The sequence below is a fragment of the Anomalospiza imberbis genome, chromosome 7 (assembly GCF_031753505.1).
Source record: "Anomalospiza imberbis isolate Cuckoo-Finch-1a 21T00152 chromosome 7, ASM3175350v1, whole genome shotgun sequence".
Lineage (NCBI taxonomy): Eukaryota > Metazoa > Chordata > Aves > Passeriformes > Viduidae > Anomalospiza > Anomalospiza imberbis.
Window position 1 is genome coordinate 25437713 of NC_089687.1, and position 22353 is coordinate 25460065.

The following is a 22353-nucleotide window of genomic DNA, read 5'->3' on the forward strand; positions in this document are numbered from 1 at the left end:
CTGGGACAGAGTGGAGTACGTCCTAGTGCCTTGGCTCCAGAGCTGTTCATTCAGCTCACGCTGACGGCCTGAGCTGCTCAGTTGCTGTGGAGGCAAGTTTTTGAGCATCATTACAATTTTCTAATCGACCTGTAATTATGCTTTTAGCCTGATCTCATCACCCTGCTGTTTGTAAAATCTCCTGTTTGTAATTCAGATTCACTCAGGGCAAAACTGGGGAAGCACATTCCAGAGCTAACTGAATTATAAGAAGGAACTTTAAAAAGTACAATCTTATTTAAATCAATAAAATGTAATGCTGTGGTGTTAGACAAGACATGTTCAACACCTTTCAAATAACTTGCTACATTTCATTTTCCAACACCAAACTCCACTTTGCAAGTCAGAAAGACAAGTTATTGGTAGGATGAAGATCACTTTGGTGATCTTGGGTCATGAAGAGAGGGATTCCACAGAGGATTTGTTGCAAAGGGAACACTGTTACTTGTACCATTAAGCCAGAAAAGAGAGAAATTATGAAATTATTTGGGTAATTTTTAATGATGTTGCCTTGAAAAGTTGGAATAGAACCTGCAATTATAAAATGCGGCATTAAGCTTAGTTTTGAAACAGTTTTTGATTTGGGTTGACTTTTAATAGAAAGATTTATGTTTGAAATGAATTGAAAATTTCAGTTCAGTTGCTCCCATGTAAGCATTCCTGGTGCACATTCTGCCTCCCATTACATTTGACATACTTTTTGGCAGGCTGACAGGAACACAGCTTACTAGACAATGAAGCTGGACTAGATTTCTTACTTTTTCTAACCAGTGATAAATGGAATGATAATGAAAATACTAAGCTGTCAGCAGTGAAGGAAACCATAGCTCTCAGCATTGCATCTCTGTGGAAGCGCTGGACCTCTGTGCATTCTGTCAAACTGGCTACTTTAAACTCAAGGCAGGGTTTCTCCTTTCACATTAGTGCTGCTTTTAGTTGACATCACTGTCCCTACAGTTTATATAGTATTTGTATTCAATTGTGCAAAGCTTCACTAAAACTGGGTCACTAGTTTTTATGAATGTAGTTCTTAAAGAGTAAAAGCAAAAGAATTTTATTGCAGAATGTACTGCACCATGTCTGTGAGAGAGCAACTAAAGTGCCATAAAAAGTCCCTTTAAATATGAAACCATTTGAACCTGGCAAATCTTTGTAGAACTCTGACCCACACATATTGTTTTAAATAATGAAATCTTGGGAATTAATTTGTCATCAGAAGATGATATGAGCAGAAGAGAAAGGTGAAGCTAGAGCAGAACCTCTTTTCAGGAATAAGGAATTAATGAACAAAAATTGACTTAACTCTAAGTAGAGAATTTCTGGGGATCATTAAATTTCCCAGAAGGCGAAGTCAATTTGCCTTTGGCTTCTGCCTTAATGTAGCTGTGGCAAGTAGTAGTTTTGCAGACAGATTGTCCTCTAGAGGATCCTGATTCTTAATTGTATAAAAGTTCTAATTGTTCCATTTTTAAGTACTAACTTAAATAAGTTGTGCATATAACTTAATTGTGGTATGGACATCCTGGATGAATCTAAATAAAGCAAATAAATCTCACAAATGCTGCTTAAAAAGACAGAATTAAGGACATGCTAAGAAAGCAAGAGATTAACTTGCTAAAATATAGTTGTTTCTAAAAATCATACTGTAACTGCAATGTTTGCAAGTTTTCTTACTGTACTGTGCTTTTCCTCCTGAGATGGCATCAACAGTTCCTTAACAAGACTTCAGTGAACATGACACAAAATTTAACGATGCTCTTCAGTATTGAAAATCATGTCCGAGTAAGGTGTTCAGATCATCATCTGGATGTTGATAGCTAGTCAGGGCCTCTGGTACCACAAGCCCAGGTATAAAAGGCTGTAAAGTAACGTGAAAGCTGAGACCAAGGGAGATGTCATGATTTCAAGCCTGTATTCCCCTCACCACTTCTGGTCTTGTGTGAGTCTCTGTGGAAAGCTGGTTTTGGGGAGTGGCCTGTCTCTTACACGTGCCTCAAAATTTGTGTTATGGTGTAGAAGCTTTCAAAGACTCAAAGCAGAGTTGTCTGAAGTTTTTCTGACACCTGCTTATGATGATAGTAATCTTAATGAAAGAAAAAGAGCACTAGTAATTTTTGTTATTAACTGTAGAATATACATTTAGCTTAAAAGGATATTGGAGATGCTTTCTTGCAGTGTGTCCTCTGTAACTGCTTCCCAATAGAACAGGCTCACTAAGAATTCCATCAGTTTGGTTAAAACTGTTTAATCAACAGCTTAAATATGGAAGGTACCTTTAAAAAAAGTGTTGAGTGAGGAGTAATTGACAGCTACTTGGACATGCCTTAAATTGAACAGAATTTCCAAAATTACCACAAATAGAAATATTGATGAAATAATTACCACTGAAAGAAATGGCCTCCATGCTGTTTCCTTTCTTCCAGAAAGAAAACAATAACTTTGGGTAAAATATATTTTATAGTTTGGCTTGTGTTTTGGAGATGTTGATACTTCTTGACACAGTGTTAATATTACAAAATATACAGGGCCTGATGATTCTTTGGGTTTTGATTGGATTATAACTCTGCCAGACATTATCTACAAACTGAATTCTTTTGGGCAATCGTAATAAGTTTCAAACATGCATTAGTTAACACTGCATTTACTAGGCAAGAAGAAGGAGCAAAACTTAATTGGAGTATTTAGACTACTGCTTCGGCATGAAAAAATTCCCCTTTTACCGTATTTACTGATTTCTAGTTGGAAAAGATAGATTTCCAAATAGTAAACCTGGGTAAACTTGGTATACCTTTAGTATAGCTAGAGCAGATTTGTAATATGTATGGTTTATATGAATAGCCCTTGTACAAAAATGTTTTTGAAGTGGGTTTCAGTGGATTAAGTGAACACTGCTTAGGAAGTCTACACAACTAAGTAATTAAGGCCAGTGGTCTGTAGCAGTGAGTTCATTCTATTGGGACCACAATTCTAATGACACCATGGCTTCTCAAAGAATCCTGGCCAAGTGTTTAGCATGTGCCAACATTTTATTCCCAGGGAAAAAAAAAAAAGGAAAATGCTAATACGGACTGTATTGCTTTAATGACTAAGTCTAGCTGGCTTTTTATTACAAGTGCCATATCACAGGCCCCGACTCTTTAATATGATGGACCAAACCAATTAGGCAGGGAAAGTCACAAATGCAGTGTTTACTTTAAAAAACAAACACCACCACCTTCAGCATCTCCCCTGCCCCAAACTAGCAGCCACCAACCTCTCTCTTCCCCAGGATACTTCTTGAGCTATGCATGTGACTGAAAGCTGACTCCCATCCCTGGATGCAGGGAGCTGCTCAGCTGCAGTTCACATTCATCACTTAGTAGAAGTAAATGTTGCTTTATTTGTGGACACCCAATTTCCCTCCTTTGCAGTGCTCCAACAACCATTGTTTTGTTTTAAATAGTTACAGATATCCCCTCTGGATGGCAGAACAAGGCAAAACATTTACTAGTTGTGGATACACAAAATTGAACGTCTTAAAATAGCGATGTGTTGCTCACTAAGGTGTCTCCAAAGTCCAGCTGAGGTGAAAGGCTCTGTTAAGCTCTACTCAATTGTTTTATTTACAGGCTTTTGAGATTATTCTCTTGGTTGCTCCTGACTTTGCTAATAACCGTGCAGAAATAAATTATTTTGGAGCTGTTTTTCAGTAACTCTGTGAGATTTGGGCAGTGATCTGAGCAATTGAAAAGAAAGGCATTTAACAAGGAAGCAGGTACCTCAGTTTTCAGGTTCATTTAGAGTTGCATATCTATGGCAACTTTTTTGATTAAAATTCCAAATGTCATGGTTGTGATAGAGGAGAAGCATTAAAGAAATAAATGCAAAAAGTACTGCTTAAAGAGGGTGACCCCGATTTTACTTCTTTCAAACTAGGGCAATGCGTTAGTGCATTAACTCTGTGTAGACACTTATCAGGGATCCATTACAACAGATCACCACTTTTTTTTCAAAGGACTTCAGCTCTTGAGTATTTGGCATTTAGACAGATGAAACTGTTATTTCTCACAAATGAATCAGATGCTTGACAGTCAGTTAAAACTTAATTTATGTGCAGGATATAGAGAGTGAATATGGCAAGATTCCAGATTTTTCTGTTAACTTATTCTGTGACTCCCGATGAGCATCTCAGCCCTGTAAAGAGATGGGCTGCTGATGCAGACATAAGATAAACTCATCATTTTATGGGAGCTTCAATAAACTACCCTAGAGCATAATCCACAGCAAAGCAAAAAACATCACTTGCTTTAAGGAATTTTCTGGTAGCTCTAGGGAGAGTATTAATCGAACTTCTCAAGCTTAACCTTGTTTTAAGCCTGTAATGCGACCATTTGTTCTTAAAAGTCAGGAATTTTAAGAAGATTAATATGAAGACTAGCAGAGCTCAACCTGAATCAGGTTTTAGGGTGTTGTCAGTGTCTAGTTAATTCTTAGGTAAAAGTCACTTGTTTTGGTAAAATGTACATTAAAACTCAGCAGTAGTTTTAGTCAAGTATTTGTCCTTAACTTGGGTAAAAAAACCCTCGACAAAGTAAAGCTGTCTAAATTATTTTAAGATCTTTATTAAAGGTTTTTAGCAAACATGCCTTCTGTTCATTGTGGTGGTTTAGAGTGTTTTACTTTTTTGAAAATCAGAAATAACAAGTCTGCTTGATCTGGGCTATGTTTGAACAGTGTTCCCACCTCTGCAGGGTTTTTAGTTAGTTTTTAGAGTGGCAAGATGGTCTCAGGGTGAAGAGGACTGTGCAATGCAAGGACTAGCAGACAGCATTGGGAGAAGGGAAAAGTGCAGCAGGATGCTGTGGGCTTTTGGGCAAAAACTCACTGGATGTGTTGAAGAAAAGGATATATTTTACTGAGGCAATTAACTTCTGCTCTTGCAGTGGACAGGACTTGCAAAGAGTCATAAGAATAGAAACTGAAATTAAGAGAACTGTAGTAGGGAAAAATAATTTACTTTAAATCTTGAATATAAATGCAGTTTACAAATGAAAAGTGCTGATGCATTATTGAGTGATGTTGTTGCATAAATTTCATCTTTTTTTACCCCCATTTCTGATGCTGGAGAAAAGTAAGATGAACCACCAGGGTGCTTTTTGAGAGGTATGCAGTTAGCAGTTGTGAATCTCTTCTGCACAGGGAAGTTCTGCCAGGGCTTGCTCGCTGCAGCATTGTGTTGGTTGTTATAATGTAAACCCAGACAGAGTGAGAAGGCTTTAGCAAATAAAGGATTGCTTTCAGTAGCGACTCTATCCCTCAAAGAACTTTCCTTGGTGTTTAAGAAAACAATGTAATCGTGTGTGTGTCTTTTCTTGTTTACCCTATGTGTCTTCTGTTGGGTCCCATTAAGTTTTGCTGTAGAGCAGGTCCCCACTGGTATTTGTTATTACTTCAGTTGATTGTTTTGTTTTTCTCTGCTAACAGATAAGGAAAAAAACTGAAACCCAGCTACCTAAGGATATCAGATATGACATGGAGTAAACATTAACAATTTAGTCAAAGTATTTTCTTGTAACACTTCTAATGCTGAGCAGGGACATGCAGTTCAGAAAGCACATGTTCATTATTTTTCCTAGTACCTTCAGATCTGGATGGTGGGTGACAGGCAGTAGCTTAGCTAACACATGTGGAATCCTGCAAGTAAAGAAGGGTGAAAGGCTACTCTATAAGTTTCTTTCTAGAGTTCATGGGGGAAAAAAAACCCCAAAACAGATGATAAAGTATGGAAGGACTTGTTGCACACTGCATGGTGAGAGCATATGAGCATCTTGAGGTAGCTTCAGTTCTTTCCTTTTGATCTTCTATATTTAGTTTCTGAAAGTGGTATTTGTGTTTGCAATATTGATGACTGTGGAAAATTACATCTAATCTGAGTGTTTTATTTTGTGAAGATTTTTACAGGTGAATGTGTGAAACTGGACTATAAAGATGTTGTGGAAGAGTTTGCTGTCATTGCCTCACAAGTAAATGGTCAGCAATGAGAATTTTTTGAATAGTAGATTTCAGTTTCCTTCCTGTTCTGGCTTTGTTCCAAAGGGAGCTAAGTGTAGTGTGAGGTCAGGTTTCCCTGCTTCCTTGTCTTGTGACTGAGAACAGCACCATCAGCAGTATCAAATTCTAGAAGCCAGCAGTTTTGGGTATAAAAGCAGATTATGTTTTCAGTAGGTCTTTAGTACCTTTTTTTTTATTTTCTACCTGAGAATTACTAATTTTAAGTGTATTCTTCTAAACATTTGATGTGTCATTCTAGCAGAGTGGTCAGATGTTGTCACTTTAATCTGTGGTCAAAACTTTTCCACAATTGGGGTAGTACTTGGTATTGTACCATATAAGGCTGTTGCTCTGGTAGTGATGAAATATGCTGTACATGTAAGCTAGTCTATGTGAAATTCAAAATACTGCTGGAGATTTTCCTTTTTTTTTAGAAGTACTGACCTTCCTAAATAAAATTGACAGCATTTTAATGTCTCATGCTATTTCATGATTGTTCAGCAAAATACTGCACATGGACGAAGGGGAAAATATTGGGATGGAGATGGAGTGATGGAGATATAGAGATGGAGAATCCTAAAGAAACTGTAGTTGTAAGATGATATACAAACTCTTTTTTGCAATCTTAAAGAATCTCAAGAAATATCTTGGAAGATATTTAAAAAGAGTAATCTTTCTAATAGTTATATTTCTTACTTCTTGTTAAGATTTAATAGCCGTTATGAAACAGGAAACCTCATAAAGATTTGCTCAAAAATGCAGAGGCTGCTCTTCTTTAATTGAATTTTTACGTATCAATAAATGAAGAGAATTTATTTTGTTTCATTGCTGAGGCTGTTGTGTATTTTGATGTGTAGTTGCCAATACCCAGTTACCTGCCATGTGTCTTACTGAAAAATTTGCAGAGTTCTATTCCTTTTTTTATCTGAGCTAACCTTAATTAGTATTTTATCCAGATCTTGAATTTGAGTTCTGGATTTGTAATGGATATGGTTTTCCCTGTGGCAGGAAAATTTGATGCAAGTACACACTCTGATGACTTGTTGAAGAATCTAATGTGAGAACTCAAATAGTTGAATTTATGATGTTAATTAAATAGACATCAGCATAAATTGAGAAAAACCATTGACAGAGTGTATTTTATAAATACTCTTATTTACATGTTCAAGTATTGCATGTTTTCACTCCAGAGAGTCAAAATGATAGTACTTTAGATTAGGCACAAAGTTTATGAAATCATTCAGCTATAAAAGTTAATCTTTTTTCACAGAAGAAAGGGAATTATGACTTGTTTTCCTTGCTAATGTTTTGTCCCAATGCAAATGAGTATCTAGCCTGTTGTTTAACAATACTGGGGCGTTCTCCATCGAAATTGGCTGTCCTCCCCTGCGGGTGACCCCCTTGTGGCACCAACAGGAATCTCTTCCTGCTGTTGCGTGCTGCAGCTGCTTTGAGAGGTGTCTGGTGAGTTGTAGGACAGAGCCTGCGGCTGGCTACAGGTGGTTGCTGCACCTCGTTGTTTCCAAGTGGCTGGGATTTCTGGGGAACAACTGAAGTGATAGCCTGTAGCTGTAATGAATGTGAAACAGTAGCAGTGAGAGGTATTTTAGGTCAAAAAGTTGCCACTCCACAGCCATTTTGTTTCATCTGTTGACAGTGGGCTTGTTCCACTAAATGAACTACATATCTGAGAAGAAAATGGTCACAATGAAGAATAGAGACACATGCATAAAAGTGGTTAAAGCATTTACCTTTAAGAATGGTCACTACTGTACCCATGAATAACGAGTATATAACAGACAGTGCTATCCCACATCACTGTGTGTGTGGTGACTGATATTCCATGGGCTTTTTGTTGCATTTTCCTAGGTGTCCCAGTGATTTCCGCCATACAGAGCTAGATGGAGCTATAAGATCTTCTGTCACTAGGTACAGTGCTAGGGACTCTTCCAAGTTCTCAAGTTTCTATGTTAGCTTTTAGGCTGCTGTTGTCTGTTGAGGAGTTACAAAGAGTGAGCACATGTAACCCATAAATGCTCGGTAAGGGAAGAGGCACTGTTTAACCAAGGCCTGGTATGTAATTGAACTGTGGCTGTAACCAACTGTTACCTTACTTGAAAGGCACAAATTTCACTTGAAACTTGGGCCATCCTCTGGGCCATCAAGATGCTATTAAAAGTGTCAGCTGAGGTATCATGAAGACACTCTGCTTAGGTGTCAGTGATGCTGGAAAGGATCGCAAATGTGATGAACCTGGTGAATCTGCTGAAGGTCCTGTAATCATAGAAGAGTTGGCGTAGCTTACAGGATTGAGTTCTGCACAAATACATGGATGTGATAGCTAGTAGCCAATTTTTAATAGTGCCTGAGTATTTTAACTTATGTTTTCTCCATTATTTTCTCCTCTTGTCATAACTGTGCTGTTGCTTTGTTCTGCCAATGCATGGTAGATAGGAAAAGAGCATGAAGTGCTAAATTTTTGTTTATTGTTCAAGTAAGAATCCTGTGTATCGGTAAGATGGTTCAATAAAGGTCACCCTTGAAGTAGTTAATTGTAATAAATTAGTGTGTTGGATACTCTAGCGGGATTGCTCAGCTGTTAACGTATCCAGATAATCATGATCGTTAGCACCACAATTTTTAAGTTTTCAAACACCACTGTAATCAATTATGTAGTTTATTAACTGCTTAAACTCTTAAAAATATTCCCATTTTATTTATTTTAATTTTTCCTTCTATCTGGTTGTCATTTTGACTTTGCTGGGGACAGGCATGGGGACTACACAGGAATAGAAAAATACTTTCTGCATTCCAAATTTATGAGGTTTGAATATTGCAAAAGATGCTATCTTGACAGGCCCAAGGGTTGCATTTCTATCTGTAGGAAACAGGCAGCACTCCAGGGAATGGTTGTGCAGTTATATCTTTTCCAGGTGATGCTCATCACCTCTGAAGTGACCACTTTGAATGAGGTGGCTCAGTCTCCAGTCTGCAGTAGGTCTGCTGGCAGAGAACCATCAGCATTGGCATCTTTGTATATGCTCATCTGGAATATGAAATTGTCAGTTTCTTTCTGGAAGATAGGAATTACTTGTCTGGATTACCTGTTCTTGCTCCTGTATTTCTTAAAATTTGCATGGTGTTTACAAGAATACAGTTTCTAATGATATTTTTTTCCTGACACTGCTGCACTGTGGCAACATATTGCTCTTATTTTACGGGCATGAAATGCTGTTGAGGAAGTGAGGCTTGGGGTTGCATAGGACACTGTGTCACAGGACACTGAACAAAAGCCAGCACTCTGGGTTCTTTTTTATATCCTGATCCTAATCAAGCAATTCTTTCTCCCTAGTTTTGGACTAAGGTATTTGTAATAATTTTGTAAGTAGTGCTCAGTTTATGTCATAATGTACATAGTATTCATTACATGTTTTCGTTCTTTAGTGGAACCACAGTTCTTTTCATCTGTAGATATTTCATATTCCACTTTGAGGTTAGGCTGTTAGATTTTGAAAAGTATTTACAGTAATGAATGGACTATAAAATGATTCAACTTATGAAGAAATTTGACAAACTTCTGCAGCACTGTATTAAACATTAAAATATTCTAGGTTACACGTAATTGCTGTACATGGGTTGATTACTGTATGCAGATATTACAACACTGAGCATCTTTAGTGTATGTTTCTTTTGCTTCATTTGGAACAGAGCTCTGCTGCAGTTTTTTATATAGGAGAAATTTCAGCTAGTCCCCTAGTTTTCTGTTGTGTGAGTAAAAGCCATTCAAGAAGCTCTGCTGTAAATTTCAACATGGTAGTATCAACATGTAACAAGTGTAATTTGAATAACTTGATCCAAAGAACAAATAAATAAAACTTGAATTTTCTTTCACAGATGAGAATTTTAGTTGGCGTGTTGTAGCTCTGCTGGCTGATCAAGTATGTGGATAAGAACAAGGGCAGCAGGGTATTTTGTCAATATATTTATCTTGAATTGTAGAGAGAGACTGAGACATCTGAAATGGATGGACACCATCTATTGTTATTTAAAGTTTGTGTCTGCTTCAAAATGTACTTAGTGTTATCTTATGGGAGGCAGTGTTTGCATCCATGGGAGAGTGAGTATTTTTCTATTTGCCTGTGTTAGAAGCCTAGTAAATTATGTACTCTGAAAGGATTGCTGGAAGAGTTTGTTACTTCAGGCAGAGATCTTAACCTTAGCATTTAAAATCTACATACAGTAGATTATGTGGATTCCCTCATAGGCTTAAAACAAAGATAGTGAAAGCTTTTTTTTTTTTAATATTATGAGGTATATAACTTTGTGCATGCACTCATGTCTTTAACTTCCACGTGCTCAGGAAAGTGCATCTTCCTTACTAAGATTGGCCAAGCCCTTTGAACATGACTCACTCAATTTAACTGCCAGAGTCCCTATTTAAACACCTTCTCTTGAGTTGTGAGCCAAGTACAGCACAAAGCCACCTCTGGGGTGGTAGCAACTGTGTGTGAGTTAAGGAAGGCCCAGCTGCTGCTCTGTTTTCTACCAGCAGAATCTGGTCAGGGGTGTGGTTTGGCCACAAAATAAAAAAAGGGAGGCAATGAAACTGCATTTCCTTATTTCTTTAGCAATATATTTAATGGCACTTGCCAGAACTAATGTTCCTCCTTGTCTCAGTTATTTTATCCGTTTGTGCATATTCTGTCTGTGTATCCTGAAGCTTGGTTCTTTGCAAGCTCTCTTCATACTGGAGGAAAATTTATGATACAATGTCAGATAGCTTTCCAAAATACTTAGAGGAGCACAGCTGGTCATTACATTGTCTGAAAAAGTTGAAAGATTGAGATGCTGGTAGAGACTTGTGGATAGGGTGGTGTGTTAAGTGGGCAGTGGGTCTTTTAATGTCTATTGATGAAGGAAATTCATTGTATCATTTTAACAAGATACTTAAGCTTGTTTTTCTTTAAATACAGAGGCTAGAAAAGAAGGAAATTGGAATTTGTTCATCGGCTATTTGTTTCCATTGTGGAAAAGAAATAATAGAGAACAGATAAAAATGGATAATCAGCAAAGTGATTTACTGCTGCATGAGTACTCCTAGATTAATGTAGTGATAATGTGCTGTCTGGAGCTGGGAAGATGCTCAGAAGAAGAGTTAATGATTCTTTATTAATAGTTAGCTTTTATTTTGTGTACTCCTACTGTCAAGCTGCATTGTTACTGTGATTATTTGTGCTGTTTATTTCTTTTTGAGATGAAGAAATCTGCTAATGTCTTTCTAATGCATGTGTGAATGTACATGTACATCTGTGTCCTGCAAATGCTCTGTCTTAACTTCCATCCTTAGAAAATGTATTGTCACCTACGCTCAAAGTTTTCTGTTTTCAGCAATTAATCCCTCCCTTGGCTATGAGATTAATGTGCCCTCAAATGATATTATGAAAAGAAGAAAGCAGTGTCTTCATTTGCTTTGTAAATTTGCTGGTTGGTGGGATGTACCCTCATGACTGGAAGTATTTCTTCAGATTGCAAAAGTAACAAAGTTCCTTTAAGTCAAAGCTGAAACTTTCATCTCCTAAAATGTGTCCCACAGCTGCAGTTTGGAGATAAGATCAATTATGATGAGATATGCACTAATGTGTTTTGGGAACTGGCAACTCTTTGAGTAAAAGATTCTGTTCTGTCTCTTATGGTAGATTCCAGTTAGAGGGAGGAACTGGGTGTGAATTTAAAAAAGCTTCCAATATTTGGTGAAATATCCTAAAAGGGAAATAAAAACTATTCAATAACACATAAGTTTTAGAATTTCAAACATTGTCCCTTGTGATTATTAGGTTCTAATTTCTGGTATATGACTATTAGTGTTAGATCCCATTTTTAGTGACTGTGCATATTGTTCAAATGCATACCAAAAATACTTTGTGATTTCATAGCTTGCTTAAATACATTTTTTCTAAGGACGTTCAAGAGAGGTGAGTGAACAGAGATCTGTGGGAATGGATCAACCAAGTTGCTTTAGGTAAGGAACAGGTTTCTCCCTGCGGGATGCGTCTCGCACTGCAGAAGGAAGGATTACTGGCTTGTCACAAGGCTAGAAAGACCATCTGGTAGGTATCCAGGTATGCCAGTTAGTTGTAATTGATGAAATCCTGATAGGATTACAATGTGCTTTTGATGATCTATGGGTCTGTGTTGAAGATTTACTACTAATTTGTATAAGATGGAAGACGAGAAACCTGCCTAGAGGCTTCTGTGCATCGTGGGGCTCAGGAGCCTGAGCTCTGGAGCGTGGCTGTCACGGGCTTCTTGGTTGCCAGTACCAGACGAGTTGGAGAGGGATCTCTGCCAGCCGTATACAAGGGCCAGGCACAGTGCGTGTTTAATTGGACACATACTGATGTGAGCTGGGATTTCAGTTTGCAGAGGGAGTGACAAGTCTGTCTGCTTGCAACAGTCAGTTAAACTGCACAGTGTTTTCTTTGCCTTAATAGGAAAGGATGTGGTGATTGTGTAACTATTTGGATGCATTTCACTTCTTATGTGGAGTAGAAAATCCCATCTGGAAAGAAATTCTTCTCTCTGTAGAAAGGAAGGGTGTGGGCTATTACCTCCCTTTAGCAAACTGCTTCCCTTTCTCTTCTATATCATTTCCAGCTGAGAAATTTTCTGATTGCCCTTGTTCTGCTTTATTACAGGACATTCAAAATGGTGTATAAATGAAGAGTGCTGTTCTTACTGTGAGGGAGAGACTTCGGGGAGATTTTTTAAATGTTTAATGTAGTTGTAGGACATCAGTGGACTTGGAACTTCTTTGCTTGTCTTCTTTGACTAGTAGCCTGAGTGTTACATGGAGTATTTTTGGAAGACAGCAAAATGCATGTTTTACAACCAATGAGGTAAAACTCATCATTATTTTTCAGAAACTTACAGCTGTTGTGTAGCTGCACAGCAATTACTTTCCCATGGGCAAGTTGTCTTTTAAAATAAATAAATAAATTTCCATAACTCTATAGGAAATAAGATAACTGATGTAATAATTACTTAGAAGCAGAGCCAGCATCCTGCAATTACTTTAAAGCACATGTGCTGCAATGGTCTCTCTATATTGATATGCTTCTTATGACATCCTTCTTCTGACACGTTCAATTAATGTTTTATTATCATCTTCCTATTTAAAAAATACCCAGTGACTGAGCTAGAAGCAAAGTAGTCTGTTCGCTTACTTAACAAGAATGGTTAAGTGGTTTTTTTCAACCCTACTTGTAAGTATCTCTGCTGCATGAGTTGACCTCATATCACTGCAAGTTATTGATTATACTTATGCCTGTGGTTGGCTGAGAACAAACAGGTTACAGCATTTCCTTCAGTGTGGAAAGCTCATGATGAGATGAATGTGGTATTGATTAGAATTTTCAGATTTGTTGAGTATCATCATCTTCATTCTCTATGCAGCACATGTGGCAGCTACCAATCCAGATTGGAGGGTATTTCTGGTCTTCCCTTTGAACTTGTTTTGTTTAAACAAGTTTTATCTGCTTTAAAGATGCCATTTTCTTCACTTTTAAGTTGTTATATTAATTTTAGTCCCTTTGAAAGAGCTATATGTCAGAAAGGAAAAAGATGATGAAGCTGTAAAACTATGATGAAACAGTTTTCACCAGATTTAGAACTCTTGTTCTATAAAAGTTACCTTCTTTCCCAAAACACCTCTGCAGAGGGGATCATGAGCAGTCAGTGCTCTCTGTTGGGATCCTGGAAAACCGCCGTCAGCCTCTTGGTAAGTCCGCAGTGGCCTGAGGCAAGGCCCAGGTGAGGAACCGCAGCCAGATGTTTGTGTGCGTCAGCCGGTTCATGGCCACGGCCAGGAGCGAGTCCATGCGCCGGGCACATGGGCCTGTGTGAGCGTGCTCAGAAGGGGACCTGGCTGGAAGCTGCCATGCACAGCATGTTTAGCAAAGGTGTTCATATGTCTGTATAGAAGGTGCTCACCTCAGCTTGCTGCTGAAAACTTTTTTCAGCTTGTTCAACGAGTGGAGTTTACAGTGAGAGCACTATGACAGTTCTGGTTCCATGTTGTAGTTGTGGTAATTAATATTTAGCACGGTATCTAGTAATTTTCAGCTTCAATGCACTTTACAAACATTAATTAATTGTCAACTGCACCCCTGTGCAGTAGGTAAATGCTTTCTTCACTGCTGTTTTTTAGAGCAGCTGGAAGCCCTGAGACTTGCAGGCTCACTGGGTCCCACTTGGTGATCTGCACCTTAATATTTTGTAAAGGTCTTTGTTAAATTAGGGTAAGTTGTTATTAATTCTGGGTAAAAACAAAACTGTAGTTAGATTATTACTGCATTAATTTCTGCAATACTGTGTGTTCTAGATGCCACATTATATTAGAAGGCAAGAGATTAAAATGAAATTATTTCAGTTTTATTTTGCTTATTCTTTGGATGCTTTGGCATCCTCAGCTTACACTGTGGTGGTGGGAGAATTATTTGGAATAAATATGAGACTTCTCTATGGCAGTCTTGCCCTTGTCTTCTAAGAGTGCACTTACTTTGCTGTAGCTCCAGTCTTCATTAGTAACACTGGGTGAGTATGTTGAGAACTGGCTTTGGAAATGTGTTGCCCTCTGCTGTGTCCTGCAGAACGTGGAGATGTTCAGAGTGGGTGATCCGTACAGATGAAGGAACGTGTGCAGTGGACTGGGTTTGTAAGTGTTCTCCCCCCCACCCGCAGTTTATGCAGTTTAACGGGAATAAAGCCATTCATGTGTAAGTGTTGCTTCTGTGTCTGGCACGCAGGCCACTGTGGCTGTGTTTATAGCTGTTACCTTTAGTTTCCATTATGCTGGTCTCAAGTAGAACATTTGACTGAAAACTTTCAGCTGCTACTGCAAAACTTTACCCTGGTAACTATTTTTACTTAGAGCTGCTGACAATTCAGGAAAGCAATTTGAAAAACATTTTGCTTACCGGAACAATTCTGCTGACGTATTTTTTTTCCTATCCTTTTATTACTAGCAAAATTTGCATGAAAACAGGTCCCTGTGTATTAAGAGTTCACAATCCTCAGCTTGACAGTGTAATTAGAGTGGTGTTCAACTTGCACAATGGAGCTAGAAGGAATTTTCTTGGTTTTCCTGTGAACCTGAAACCTCAGGCCCTGTTTAATCATCTTAAGCCAAATTTGTGTTAATCCATGTTTTAGTGTGTAATTGAGGCAAGATTCAAAATGAAGTGTTGTGGACAGAGGAAGGCTTTGTACACGGCAAAGCAAAGCAGAAGACTCATGAGAAAGCGCTCCCTCTGTCTCCCCCTAGCTTGCCAGGCTGTGCCCCATTCTAGTCCTAATGACTGAACCTAATAATCTCCACGGCCCTAATTATGGTACTGTGGTAGGCTGAGATATTACGTGAGGAATAAGCAGCAGGAGTAGATCAGCTCTTGACCAGCAAATGTCTCATTATGCTGGAGTGATCTGTATTAAAAATAAAGGGGAGGGAAGAGTCAGAAACACTGCTGAAATAGAATTCAGAGTAGCAGAATTTTCATGGATTTATATTAATTTCTTACTAATTCTTTGTGTAAAGCATGTGGCTTAGCAGCCCAGAATTTTTATGGTTCCTTCTTCCTCTATAGGCTTTTTTGTAGCATGTTTGTCCATGTTTGGCTCTGGTGCTCACAGCAGACCTGTGTCCCTTCTCATTTTAAGAAACGTGTATTAGATGGGGTGCAGTTGGCTTTCATTAGCTCTTTACTGAAAAAAATTATGATTTCCGACATACATATTGTCTTCATCTGAATGGTTTCCCTGTATTACTGCTCTTGAGGTCTGGGAGTATTCTGGAGTGTTTTTTACTCCTCTGGCCAAAATGAATAGTGTCTGGCCAGTTTGTTGACTGCTCCAGCAAATTTGGAAGCATTTATGTAAAAAGGTTAAGAACACACTCTAGGGTTTTTTTTTTTGATTCAGTAGATATGTTTTTAAGAAATCAAGGTTAGCTTTTATAATATCTGAATAATGTTCTGGATTTTCATTGTCACATTGTATTTAGCTTAAGCAGTAGAAGAACCAAACTGATCTTTTCAGGTTTTATGGTTGCTTAGAGGGTTTTTTTTTTTTTGAAGATTATTCAGATGGAATAAGTCAAGTACTTTGAAATTAGTAATAATACTTCTGTAATAGCACTAATATATGCTTACAAAAAAAACCCCCATATTTTATTTTTTTGAATGATGTCAAGTACTCAGTACAGTAAACATGTTAGATATTTATAGCTCTTGCCTATAGATAGTATAGTAGGACTTTTTTAGTCCATGTTCTAGAATATCTTTCCTTTCTCCTTTTGCTACATTTTCATTTAAAGAGGCCACTTTAACATACACAGAACACAAGTCATTCCACGTAGAGTTCCTTCTCTGCATTCCCTGGAATTTGAATTAAATGCTGGCCGGCAGCCCCTTCTCTTTTCTGTGTGTTCATCGTAGTCCTGTCCTGAATGGCCGTCTTATGCAGTGGAGTTGGCTGTCAGGTGGTGGGTGTGCTGATCATCAGCTCAGAGAGGGCTGAAACATGAGCCAGCAGTACAGAGCAACTTGTCCGGGCATCTTGGTCAACAATTCTCTCTGCTTGAAGAGACCAGTCTGCCTGCATGGTAGCTCTGGTGGTAGCTCCATAAGAAAAACTCCCATCTATCTTTATGGAAGATAGGAAAGTTATGAAAGTTTTTTGACTTATGCATGGAATAACCTATTTCCATGTCATTATGGGCTGGTAGGCTATTAGTCTTCTGTGACTTGGACTGTTAGACTGTTCCAAGAGTGGTTAGAATTCACCCCATTCTCGTCAGGGAAACAGGATGTCAGAGTCCAGAAAACATTGTATAAAAATAAATGTTGATTTTATTACAAAGAACTCTTTTTGTTTGAAAGAAAAAAGCAAACACAAAAAAAACTTTGAAAGGAACATTTTCTTAAAAAATATTATTAATCAGTATTTCCAGACACAGAAGAAAGCAATAAAGCTAGATCAGAGAGCATTCAAAAACAATTATGTATTTACATCCCTGTTATCTTTATCAGTCCATTTTGAACCATAGAAAGAAATTTTTGTAGGCTAGTTTTTAATTCTATATGTTAAGATGGAGTATGGCTTCAGTAGACTTAGAAATGAACTGGAATGCTTTTAACAGCTCTGTAATATATAAAGTATATTTCACTGATACATACAATTTATATCCTGGTTTGCTAGCTGTAAAAGAGATTAATAATGCTCTAGAAATAATGTTGGTTGCTTCTAGAGATGAAAGGGAACTCAAAAGATAATGACTTCTGTAAATTAAATTTCTTTGTTCAAGGATACTACAGTAGACAGTGATTAACTGTGAAAGAGTCTTGCTGTAATAAAAATATGCAAAGCTATAATGTTTATAAAGACATTTTTTATTGCAAGGTTATCTCTGTATGTCTTTGAGAAAGTTCTTTAAGGATTGACCAGGCAAATGTCTGTTAATCAGTGTCCTGCTGTTACCCTAAGGCACTCTTGGGGTGTTCTCAAATAGTGTGTTCTAATTGTCTCTCAGAACTGCAGCGAGACCAGCAGTCTCATTTCTCCTTCAAGGCTGTTTTTGTCGTACTATGCTGAATTATATTCTGATTGGGTGGCCCCTAACAAAACTGTGCAGTGGATGTATGTAGTGCTTGTGATTTGCTGGCAGCTCTGTGACAGTTGTTTCCTATGGTAGTGGTGCTCATGAGCATTAAAAAAAAAAAAAAAAAAAACCAAGAAGAAAAAAGCAGTATTAAAGACCTATATATTAGCTTCATCTCCCTGCAGCTCCATTTGTTTGATTAGTATTATGATGGTGTGACAGGGCAATATATCAGATGTAATCGACCTGATTAGTGTGGAGATGATATAAACACAGATTGTATTGATGTTTAGTAATATGGGCACCCAGGGTAAACATAGATGTTGCATAGGCTGTGGGAAAGGTCTCTATAATGAAAACAGCAGATACAGCAGATTTTTGAGCTAAGTTATTTTTCTGCCAAATTTCAGAGCAAGTTATGGATAGTTTGACTTTGCAGTGTTGAAGAGGGTGGTCAGATGGGTTGGCATATATTGTTTTAATTGTTTTTTGAAATACACATTTTTCCCCAAGGCAGATCTGAATCTTGGTTTCATAGTCGGCCTTATGTTGAGTCAATTCCAATAGAGTGGTAAAGATTGCAGTATAATTAGACATGAAAACAAACATTTCTTTCAATTTTTTTTTTTTATAAAAAGGCTACCTACATGTATTGTCAAAATCTTGATCTCTGGATTATTTGACTTGATGGTCAAATTATCACTTTTCTGTAACTTAACTTGGGAAGAGATGTAATTGCAATAAAAAGTGTTTTTGTTGGATTTTTCCAGTGAATGGCTGATAGGAAATTACCATGAATGAGTGATACAGAATGCTGTATGTATCGAAGTTCCATAAGGAAGAAAGAAAGTACTTAAATCAAATTTCCCCCACTTCAGAAACAATTGATTTGCTGTATCTGTTTTAGTGCAGGCCCCTTGATTGCCTAAGGTGTGTCATGAGGAGAGCTCCAAGGCTCAGCCCTTGTAAGAGGTGGGGTGTTGGTGCTGAGCTGTGATGTCTGCCCTGCCAGGGAGGTTACTGGAGAGGAGCTGTGCCCCCTGGGCAGGGGGGTGAGCTGCTGCTGCTGCACCGCCAGGGCTTCCCGGGCAATGCGGAGGAAGGAAGCCCCAGTGCCTCTTTGGCAGCCTTTTGAAGCAGTCACTTAGTTTGGAAATGCTGCTGAAAGACAAACTCGCGCCTTTAAAGCAAAGCCCAAAGCACTTACTTGCATTCTTGGGTCAAGTCCTGAGCTTCTGGCTGTGCCTCCATCCACTGCTTTGCCTGCTCCCACCTGCACGGGCAGTGCTGGTGCCAATGATGTGCCCTTGGTGTTTGGTGTGCTGGAAGATGTGCTCCCAAAGCTGGGCCTTCACAGGAGCCACCAAGGATAATTTCTGATGTGGCTCATTGTCTACTGCATGGGGTCCATTCTGTGTTGCTCTTGGTGCCACCAGCAAACAAATAACCGAAGCAACAGATGAGGACTAAAACTTTGTTCTTAAAAGACTACAGTGAAGAGGAGGGGTGGGAGGAAGAAGCAGCAAGTTACAAGTACTGCAGAACTAGCCCTAAATATGGAAGTGGTTTTCTAAATTGATTGTTACATGGAAGATGGGGAAGAAAGAGATGGTTAAGTCCAACACTCATTTCAGACCTTTGTGAATGCAACCTAATTTCAAATTAAATAAGCTTTCTTTTTAATGACTGGTCTTTCTGTATTCAAGGTCAGCTTCTTAATTGTGAATTTCCCCCTTTTTATAGGCAAAGGCATGTTGCGTGGTGAAGCAAAAAGTAATGGCTGTTGCAGACAGTTATTTTCAGACTAAATTTGCCTGTTTAATTTGATCAGTTAAACAGAAAAGCATTCTTTCCTGTCTGATTTGTATGGTTGAGTTATACAGAAAACCAAAGTACTGTTGGGAATTTTCCATTTTTAATATGAAACGGTTTGGATCGGATTGCAACCTAATTTGTGCCAGCAGTCTGGTATCAAATTCAATTTGTGAAGAAGAGCAGTTGATTTACCCACCTGCCTTAGTATCATGGAATGTATTTCATAAAATATGGAAAAATATGCACTACCTTGCACCTGTTTACACATCCAGTAGTAACTGCTGATTGTAGGTGTTGCTGGGTATTAATAACATGACAGTATTGAATTTTCAATTTAATAGCAAATGTATGAAAGGATGTGTATATATGCAAAGAAGTTCATCATCTGTAGGAACAGAAAGTATTTTATTTCTAAAATATAGACCCTGGTAGAAGAGTCTGTTCCTTCAACAACTGTTTCCTTTCTTCCGTCTCTGCAGAAGGAAAAATTCATTTCAAGATGGTCTGATTAGTCATGTGCCCTTATGGAGTTCTTGATATTGATGAGACTCAATGCTGTATTCCTCAGATACCAAAAGCAGTTCTTACATGCTGCTTGAGAACTAGGAACCTTTGAGGTGTTTTTCCAGTGTCTTGAAATCACTTCAGTTACATTTATGACAGTTTCCTTTTTAAAATATTGTTTATAACACCTCCAAAGAAAGATTTGAACTGTAGTTTGAAAATCTAGATTCTACTTCTGTGGGGTTTTTTTTGGTAGGCTGGAATGCAGGCTCAGATTCTAAAATTGTTGTTTGCTTGTATGTAGATTCTCTAATCTCTGAACTCTTCAGTGGTAGCTACTGCAGTGGTGTCCTTGTCTTCTTTGGAAGTCAGATCAGCTCAGATGACAGGAGCATCACCTGTTGAAGTTTAAAAATCTGTTTAAAGCTGTAGTCAGTGGGGTTCTTTTCAAATTGGTCTCTAGTGACCACCTTCAAAGGCAGTGTAACGGTCTTGGGTTCTGTGATATCAAAAGCTTTGAGGAGAGTGAGATGCATTTGTAATTTGCATCCCAGTTCAGTATTTACTAGGACATTAAATGGTAGTTAAGCACTTTATGTCCCAATTCATTTATGGTGCTTTGACCTTTCCACCATTGTCTTTTCCCCAGGTTCTACCCTTGAAGAAACTTGTTAAAACCCACATATGGATTGTTCATGAAGGCAATTACACTGTGTGTGTGTATTTTAAAAATATTTTTAAAAATTATTTTGAAATGAAAGAATCAATGTCATAACATTGCAATTTGCCAAACACTTTAAATGAAGGGATGGTTACAATGCAGCAAGTAAAACTGAAACTGGAAAGGACCATTAGAAATATAAATGTTCAATTCTGTGTAGAAGAAATAATTGTGTTTAGTGGTAAATAAAGCTGGATTTTCAATTCAGCAATATCATGAACATTTCTTAAAGGGGTTCTGTACCTTTCTGCAGTGGAAGTGTCTCTTTGCTTTCCTGTAATAATTTTTCAACATCACGGCCTTGTTTCAGTGTTATAAATCAGAAGAGTAGCCTTGTAGTGACCGATGCAGAAAGCCCTGCTCAGCACGGGACTTGTCTCCAGACCAAGGGGATTTGGTTGGAGTGCTTGAAGCTGAGCATGTGTTTAGATGCCCTGGCAGTGATAAGTAACACTTGAGTCTGAGTCCAGGTTTTTTCACAGATCTCAGCACGCTGTTGTAAAACTGGGCGTGTGGTGTCTGAGTGCCTTTCCAATTTAGTCATCCTCCTAGCATTTGGCTGAGTGTTAAGACTGCATCCATCCTTCTTGCATACTTTTTTTCCTGACTAAATGCTAGACTTGTGGTGCTGGAAGTGTGTAATTGTTCAGTGCTTACTTCTTCCTCCTTTCTTTAATTTGAGGATTTGTTTTGACAGCTAAAATTCTGGTGGTTTTCTGGTTGTCTGCTGCAGTAGAACCTATGAACAGATGCCAAAGCAGAATGTTTGTGTCCTCTTTTAAATAGTGAAAATTCAATTTCTCCATTAACTCACAGTTTCCCCACCCAGATAATTTTTTTTTTATGGTTTTGTACCATCCCATGTCACAAGTTTTGATCTGGTGGTTTAATGACTTAAAGCTTAAAGCTTATTAAATATATTTTCATTTGCTGGAACAATTTTTTAATTATTTAAAATTAGATGCTTGATCTAATGCATATTCTGTGTCTGTCTGAGATTTTTCTTCAGTTGGTACAATTAATCTTTGTTTCAGAGCAGATTTTTATTCTGTGCAAAGAACTATTAAAGTACTCTGTACTTGAAATAATAAGTGTACCTTGCTTGCCATAGATTTGTCACAGATTTTGTTGTCAGGGTAGCTTCTAAACCACAATTTTCTTTGTGTGTTTGCTTTCAAATAATTATGCTTGACCCCAGGTACTAAAATAAAAATATAAGTGTGGGTTAACTTTTCTGTGGATCAGCTGCTGAGTGTGCAAACCAGGTTCTCATGCTGCCATCTCCCTTCTCACCAAAACTTACAGTGGTGTGCAAATTTATGATGTGAAACCAAGTTGGGATGTTGTAATTCCAGGAGTGAATGCTGGAGAGATGCCATATTAGGTGGGAGCTACTGTGGAGATTAGGCTTTATTGAACTACTTAGATTTTGAAGACTGAATTTACAGGAGCTGTAGGTTAAGAATGTGCTGGACTGTGGTAATTCTTTCTGGGCTGTCTTGAAGGGCCGGTTGTGGCTGTGGCTCCGGCACACCGGGCCGTGCTGGCAGGTGGCTCCACCAGATCGGGACTCACGGGCTGTGCGAGGGCT

The 22353-nt window shown here is 38.2% G+C and overlaps 1 protein-coding gene and 1 long non-coding RNA gene across 7 annotated transcripts in view; both read left to right on the forward strand.

Annotated features, from left to right (window-relative positions):
* Window positions 1-22353, forward strand: part of PARD3B (par-3 family cell polarity regulator beta) — a 533875-nt gene that overhangs the window by 210409 nt on the left and 301113 nt on the right. Inside the window, exon 1 of one of the 6 annotated variants that reach the window (XM_068196081.1) lies at window positions 12947-12965. The exons of the other annotated variants lie outside the window; for them this stretch is intronic. The gene's annotated coding sequence lies outside the window, so the exon portion shown is untranslated. Of the gene's footprint in view, window positions 1-12946; window positions 12966-22353 lie in introns of those variants that run through there. 6 annotated transcript variants of the gene reach the window in all.
* Window positions 1813-3722, forward strand: LOC137477243 (uncharacterized). Its single transcript, XR_011000893.1, has 2 exons — window positions 1813-1887; window positions 3308-3722. It is a non-coding gene; the product is annotated as an uncharacterized lncRNA (long non-coding RNA).